The sequence below is a fragment of the Belonocnema kinseyi genome, chromosome 5 (genome assembly GCF_010883055.1).
Source record: "Belonocnema kinseyi isolate 2016_QV_RU_SX_M_011 chromosome 5, B_treatae_v1, whole genome shotgun sequence".
In the NCBI taxonomy this organism is placed as follows: Eukaryota; Metazoa; Arthropoda; class Insecta; order Hymenoptera; family Cynipidae; genus Belonocnema; species Belonocnema kinseyi.
The window spans coordinates 78710022-78718627 of NC_046661.1; the positions used below are offsets into that span (position 1 = coordinate 78710022).

Here is an 8606-nt window from a genome sequence, read left to right on the forward strand (position 1 = left end):
AAACTTTTGTATTTTTAATTTATTGGTTAAGTTTTCGTTTTTGAAAATATTTTAAAAAATGGTAGAATTAAATTTATAACAGTTTTTGTTTATATTTTTTCAAAGATGATAATTATGGACACAAAAGTTATTTATGGCCAATAGCAAATAATCGTAATTCATATTGTAACATTTATTGGCCTCTGTTTATGGGGAAGATTTTACTCCTCGTTAGTTTAACTATCAGTTTCGAACATATTTTATGACCTTTCTCCAAATAAAACTATTATGTGAGTTTGTTAAAGAGAAATTTCGAATTCGGAACTTCATTTTAAAAAATGTTTTTTTTTTATTGTAAGAATACTTTAGACGTTTCTAAATGAGGAATTTTTCAATTAGAGGCAGGGAAAACTACCCCACAGTAGATAATCATTATTTACAAATACTAATATATATATGATATATTTAATTTAATTGATAGTTAAGGCACTAAATGCGTTCATAAATGGAAATTAAAATAATTTGTTTTTTCTCTTTTTTTGCTCTTAATGAATGATTATTCACTGTAGGGAGGTTTTACCTACTTAATAATTTTGTTAAAAATAAAAAATATTCATAATAAATCTTTTTAAATAAGTTTTATTTGTTTCAAAAACTAAAAAGGTCAAGTTAAGTATTTTCGCGTTTGGATTAAAAAAAGTATTTTAAAATTCTGCTTTTCAAAATCGTTAATTTTGAAATTGATTTTACGATCTATATTTGATCAATTTAAAAAAAATGTGGGAGATTTTAAATGTGCAATTATTGAAATTGCAAGTATGAAGTTTGTTTTTGAAAGACTGAAAAAGAGTTTAGAAATTTTAATTCGAAAACTTCAGAAATTGAAGTAAATTTTTTTTTTTATTTGGATTACTCGAATATTGTAAGCATGTTGAAAATCTTGCAAATTTTTAATATTTTGGAATTTTCAAGGGTTAAAAACACATTTTTTTTAGAAATCATCCAATTTTGCAATATTTGAATTTACGAAAATAAGAATATTTAATCTTTGGAAACCTTAACAAAAATGTTGGAAAAATCTACAAGTAATAAGTTTCCATTAGTTATTTATACATTCGATTTTTTAAATAATAATAATAATAATAATAATAATAATTGTTCCGAAATTAAAAAATGTAAATTGTTCGAATTTAGAAAAATGTATCCAATACAATTTTTTTCTAATTTTTCTCAGTTAAAAGTCTGCAAAATGAAAAAAATTTAAATCAGAATGTTTAATTTTTTAAATATTAATGTCTAATTTTAAGAATTGAAAAGTCTAAATATCGAATTCCCCTGATAATTAATTTTTTGTAAAAATTTAATAATTTATCACGAATTAGATTTTATTTTTTTGAATAATTTGAAGATGATGTTGATTTTTAACTTATTTATTTTTCAACTAAGATTAAAATGATCGAATTAAAAAAATTAGTAATTTTTTATGACTTAGTTTTGAAAAATATCATCATTAACAATTTAAATTTTTCATTATTAAAAAATTTAAGTTTACTTAAAATAATTGTAATTTTAAAGGGGTTGAGTATGAAACAGTTTCAATAACACAATTCTTGGTGACCAACTATTTTTTCGATTTTAAATGAAGTTCTGATTCGTCTAATTTTCAACTATCCGTATTAGAAATTTAAAATCGCTGTTTCTTATCGTTATTCTAAACAATTTAGTATTAAAGGTCGGTAATTAAATTCAAAAGTTATCAATTTTTAATTATTCAATTTTGAAGGATTTAATTAAAAATAATACAATTCCGATTCCTTTTAATTCTAAATAATCAAATTTTCAAAATTCTAAAATATGAAAATAGTAATTTTTAACGTTTTAAAATCGCCCTACATAATTTGAAATTATTCGGTTTCGAGATTCTGCAACAAAAAATAAAATTATTTAATTTTTACGCTTTGAACTAGAAATTGGGCAATTTCAAATCCTGTGCATTCTAGCCAAAATATTGTCTATTTTTGAAAATGTTATAACAATTTTGATATTAAAAAGAAATGTCAAATGCTTTCAATTCAAAATTATTAACTATTAATTTTTGTTCTTTTCATTCTAATATTTAAAAAGTTTGGTTAATAATGGGAGTTTATATTGTTTATATTTTCTCTAGTATAGTATGTAATATATAATTATTCTAAATCAAAAGTTAAAATCAATAAAAAATAATAATTACCTCATAATTATTATTAATTTTGAATTATTCTACTTACATGGCCATTATGTGTTCGGGATATTTATATTTTCACAAAAATCGTGACTTGTGAAGAGTTTAACTTAGGTATAGTTAATTTGTAACAAACATGGATTTTTAAATAGTTTATATATTTAATATTAGGAAATAAAAATCCGGATACGTAAACTCCTGAAACGTACATTTGCTGCTTGTTCATAATAATATTTTCCTAAATTGGGTCCTGTTTTAATTCATATTATTAAAATTAAAATTAATTATTATCATATTTCTTAAGGTTAAAAATTTATATAATAATAATTAGAGGATGATCTTAACATTCTCTTTATCATATTTTAGGTATAAATAAAATATAATATTGTGATTCAGAATTGAATTTACGTTCTCTTTTTTTATATTTTATTATTTGTTTGTAATACAAATTTTAAACTTACTCTGAAGAGAACCCTTCAGTGCGGCTGGTAATTTCGATGAGGCGAGAGGAGAACCTGTATCACTCGCGAAAGACCGATTCTGTTTTATTTGTTTGCGGTTCCAAGACCAGCAGGCGACTAGACCGGTACCATTCTCTATCGTACGAGTAATATTCGACAATCTCCACCACTTCTGTCTCTTACCACTTTTCCGACAAGAAATGCTTCACTGGAGAACAATTCTAAACTGTCCCAAACTACAGAGCCCATTTTCGAAATTTCCTTTAAAAAAGAAAGTAGGCTTCCAAAATAAAAAGGCAAGTAAATCATTTAATATTCATTCTTTTATGTCTAATTTTCTTATAATAATACTTGTTTCACTATTAATTGTATTCTTAAGTTTAAAAAAAAATAGCCTCGCTGGGATTCGAACCCAGGTCTTCAGGTTGCCGGTCTGGTAGCATAGTGGATAAGGGCACTAGACCAAAATCTGAAGACCTGGGTTCGAATCCCAGCACAGTTTGAATCATTTTTTCACAACTCAAGGATAAAATCAATATTAAAAAAAATCTCTATAAGAACAGTAGATAAAAAGAGTTAACATCAGATTATCCACTCATAAATATCCAAACAATAGCATGACATCAAAGAATATGAAAGGCGTCAAAATAACTCTCGCCCAGAAAAGTGATCTGAAAACAAAAGGAGTCGTATAAAAGGAGAGGTTTTCAAAATGTTTTTTCCAATTTCTTTCTTAATTTTTTGTTCTAAAAATTGTATTGCATAATATTAATCAAAATAACTTTGTTTAAATAATATTTCTATTTTAAAAACTTCTAATCAAATTTTTATTTACAAAAATTTGTTTTATTTACATTTTTATTTCAAAAAATTCTTTTTATATTAAGTGTTTTGTTACAAAATTAAAACATACTTGGTTTTAAAATTCTGTTAAGACTTAAATTAACTTAAATTAATATTTCCGTAAAAGATATTGATTTCCGGTATGAGACACCAAAATAACCAAAAATTGTTCAAAAGTTGAATCTACTTATAAATAAATGAACACTAACATTATATAACACGAAATTATTACAAACATTTTCTTTTCTTTGAAATATAAATATTTTTTACTAGAAGTACTGATTTTCAGTGTAAAGAAATAATATAACCTGCAATTTTTTTAAATTGAAAATCTGTGAAATTAAATTTTTTATATTAAAAATACAAATTTTCGACGAAAAACTCATACATAATCGAAAATTGTTTAAGAATTGTAAATCTTGTTCAATTTATTACTATTTTTGTGCCACAGTACCAATTTTCAATTTATTCGTGAAACGAGAATGTAAGCTAAATTTGTTCTAAAATTGTGATTCGCGTTCGAAGTATACTAATTTTTAAATAAAAATTTCAATTTCTGAAGAGGAGTACTATCGCAATTCAAAACTATTCAGAATTGCAAATTTTATTATTTTATAACAAAAATGGTTGAATTGAAATCTAATGATTTTTATTTCGATATAACAGTTTTTTAGTGTGAAACGTTAACATAAATGGAAAACTAAAATATTCAAATTTTTATTTGGCACTTAAAAATTTTAAACAGAATCATTTTTTTATTTTGGAAACCTTGTAAATCCAAAGATTTTAAATTTTGTTTTCATTAGAAAAAAAAATAATCTGGAGAGTTGATGGAATTTTTAATATTAAAGAATTTTAAATTGTAATCGAAAAAATTGTAAGTGATAATTATAAATTAATATTTTTATCTCAAAATAAACAATTTTTACACCAAAAATTTGTACAATTTTTTTAAACATTCTATTCTAATATCATTTGCATGTTGTCATTTTTGTTCAGATTCTACAAGCCATTAAAATCGAATAACAACTTAGTAGAGTTATTGGAAAATAATTTTTGTTTATTGGAATTAAAAAATTACTATTATAGATATAAAGAATAGAAATTAAAAAAGTATATAATAAAAATCGACAATCTACAAGTTTCGAATGTTTTCGAGCACCAGTTTTTTCGATATAATTTGAAAAAATATAATTTTGTTTGAAAATTTAATTTTTGTAAAGTAGTAATTTGAAAACGGCTCCGCATAGGAAACGTGTAAAAAGTCGCATGTTGCTCAAAGATGCTAAACATTATTCCACAAAAAGTTTTGTTTTTCACAAATAACGAATTAAAAAATGTGATATTTTTTGCAGAGAATATTTTTTAGAACATGCCTGCGATATTTTTGTACCAGGTCGAGAGCAAGAATGAGGTTGGTGACTCATTTTAAGTTCCTTTTGTTATTGAAAGAGAATCATCAAACCAGTATGGTAATTTTACCCAAACTGAAAATAATAGAACACGAGCGTTATAAGTAGAATCTTGAATAAAAAATAAAAACTAAAGACGAATGAGTAGGTTAACGACTCTTCTGGAAAATTTGCATTGTGCATGAGGAAAGTATGTACCAGGTACACAAAACCTATATTATACTTATTTTCTAAATTCAGTGTCATCTGTTTTGCAAATACGGACACCGTGCATCTTGCATATTTATGTTGAAGGAAACGCATCCTAACAGTAAACTGTATATATCAGCATATTCCTTGCATTATTTTTAAAATTGTTAAACAAAAAATGTGGTATTTTCGGTGTTTCGTTTGTTAAAAAACAATTTGCTTAATTAATCTTCTTAGCATAGTATTACTTTTTCAAGGAATCCGTATTATCATCATAGAGAATTACAGACATTGTTAACGTCTTTTCAAACTAGATGAATCTATGGATTACAAATTTTTTGAATTCATTTATTTCTGAAAAAAAGATCTTCCCCTTCGCTCCGCTGGGAATCGAACCACATAACTTCCGATTGCCGGGCGGGCGCTTTTCCCTTAACTTCTAATCCGACCGGCAATTGGAAGTTATGTGGTTCGATTCCCAGGAGATGATCTTTTTTCAGAACAAAATTTAATATAAAAACAGATTTACTTAAACGTTTGTAAAAATATTATAAATCTTAATTTGCTATTCTGTCATTTAGTATAAACAAAACGGCAAACTGAAAACTGCATTCACCACCTTTCTTCATCTTAATAAAAAATAGTATTGAAGAGATAAATAATTTTAAACATTTTATTGATTTTCACATTGTTTAGAAATATTGCAAGAGATTTAAATCATTTTCAAAAACTATACGATTTCATCCGATTTGATTCTTTTTAACTTTGCAAGGTATGAAATCATTGAGAAAGATGTAGATTTTAATGAAAAGGTTCTAGAAGATTCAGTAGGTTTTAATCGATTCCAAAGAATTTGAAAAAGTGTTAGAGTAATTGCCAAAGATTTTGAAGCACATTCACGAATCCTAAACAATTATTGCAGCATTTTTCAAAAGATTTCGAAGCAATTTATTTATCAAAATTTGTGAAGTCTGTATTTTTTTAAATGAAAATATATGTAACTATTTCATTTTTGATTGGAAATTTATACATTTTAGTTCAAAATTCATGTGTTTTTTTTTAAGTTTAGACTTTTTGATTTAAAATTAATCTTCTTGGTATAAGGATTACTTTCACATTTGTACATACAATACAATATGTTAATTTAGTATTCAGTATTTAAGTATATATAAAACGACAAAAATGAAACCTGGATTCACAAAAATGTTGTATCTAAATAAAAAAAATAAAAAGATATTTAGGAGAACTTTAGTTTAAGAATTTAAAATATTTTATTGGTTTTTAAATTGTTTAAAAATATTGTATGGGATTTGAATCTTGAAAAAAGTACGCTCTTCAATCAGATTAAATTTTTTTTTGATTTGGAAAGGTGAACCATTATTTCGAAAGATGCAGATTTTAATAAAAGGGTTTTAGAAAATATACTAGGTATTAATAAATTTCAAATAATTACAGAATCATTTCACAATAATTGTCAAGATTTGAAAAAAGAACTTTCAAGAATCTTACAAAATTTGCAGAAATTTTCGAAAGATTCCAAAGAAATCTATAAAAATGTGTTGAAATTGCTTTTTTAAAGTGAAAAAATATGTAACTAATTCATTTTTGGTTGGATAGTTATCATTGTTAGTTCAAAATTCATGTATTTTTTATTAAGTTCAGAACTTTTGATTGAAAAATGAACTTCTTGATATCAGAATTACTTTAACTTTTGTACAAGAAATGCAAAATATAAATTCAGTATTCAGTATTCAGTATTAAAGTTTAAATGAAACGACACAAATGAAAACTGGCGTCATAAAATTATTGTATCTAAATAAAAAAATCACGAGATATTTAGTTTGAAAATTTTAAATATTTTAGTAATTTTTAAATTATTTGGAAATATTGCAAGGGATTTAAATCATTTCATAAAAATAAGTTTTTCAATCGGATTACAATTTTTTTAATCCTCAAAGTTATCAAATAATTTGGAAAAATGTAGATTTTAATAAAAGGGGTTCAGAAGATTCAGTAGATTTTAATGAAAGCCTAACAATTTCAGAAAGATTCTGCAATAATTGTTAAGATTTCAAAGTGCTTTCAAGATTCCTAAAAAATTTCATAAATTTTCGATAGATTCCAAAGAAATCTATAAAAATTGATTAAAATTGTATTTTTAAACTGAAAATATATGTATCTATTACAGTTTTGGTTGCAATTTTATATATTTTAGTTAACAATTCATGAATTATTTTTTAAGTTTAGTCTTTTTTGATAGAAAATTAATCTCCTTAGTATCAGAATTACTCTAACGAACAATACAAAATCTTAATTCAGTATTCGGTATTAAAGTATAAACAGAATAGCGAAAATGAAACTTAGATTCACCCACTTTTTTGATCTAATTAAAAGAAATATTCACGAGATATTTAGTTTGAGAATTTTAAACACTTTATTTCGGAAATTTTTGAGACTCATAAAGAATCTATAAAAATTTGAGAAAAATAATTAGTACTTAAAAATGTATACTTTTATTATTTTTAAGGACCTTAATAACAAATTTCTTATAATTCAAAGAGTACGTAAAAAGACCGGCGCCAGGGAAAATCGGACTATAAAAAGAACTTCCTGCATAGGGGTTTATAGAAAGCCAAACTTTACTCATTTCTTATATTCTTGAACCCTTTATCTCAATTCTACATAGCAAGAGGTTAACTTTAGCCTCTTCACTTTTTTTCCGAATGAAAGTTTTTTAAATTTAGAAAAACTTTACATGTTGGGGTTTTTCATAAGAAATTTGTTTAGTTTTTTATTTAGCGACAAAATTAATATTTCACTTTTTGTGTTCATTTGTCATTCGACAGTTTAACTTCAGCCTTTAAACGGTGTTTTTTGTAAATGAATGATTTTTAAATTCAGAAAAGATTTTCTGTGTTTTGATTTCTGATGAAGAATTTAGTTAATTTTTACATTCTCATCATTCATGATTGTAAAAGTATTAAAATCGTCGGAAGTTCGACACTACAGTTTTTTAAAGGATCTTCACTTTTTTTTGAGATTCCTTGAATTCAAAGATCAAGTTTTCGTAATGGCGCCTGTCCGTCCGCCCGTAAGCACGATTATTACACCATGAAGCCATTTCCCTTTTAGGGTAGGCGTGACTCACTCGGCAGGGGAAAGGAGTAGTGTGTGGAAGGGATAGAGATTTTTCAGATTGATCCAGAATTCTCGTGCTATTTAAGTAAATAACACGTTCGTTCCGCAACACTGCTCCGACCCAGGTTGCTGATCAATCTCTCTAGCAATCACCCCAAGCGAAGAACCTCACGAAGCCGTTATGTAAGGTTCTCCACTTGGGTCCATTAATAGCCAAGGTCTTTGTTTCAGGCGTCGTTCACTCTACTGACATTCATTTTGTTAACTATTTGCCCCCATACTTTCCTGTCCTGGCATACTTCTCTAGCTTCTTTTATGTCCATGCATTTTTTCATGCAGGCTCTCGTGTTTCTGTGACTTCTT

General features: G+C 25.4%; 1 protein-coding gene across 1 annotated transcript in view; it reads right to left on the minus strand.

The window, feature by feature from the left end:
• The window catches only part of LOC117173229 (glucose dehydrogenase [FAD, quinone]-like), a 68121-nt gene extending 65346 nt beyond the window's left edge, over positions 1-2775 (minus strand). Inside the window, exon 1 of the mRNA XM_033361691.1 lies at positions 2662-2775. The gene's annotated coding sequence lies outside the window, so the exon portion shown is untranslated. The remainder of the gene's footprint in view (positions 1-2661) is intronic.
• Between the last annotated feature and the right edge of the window lie 5831 nt (positions 2776-8606).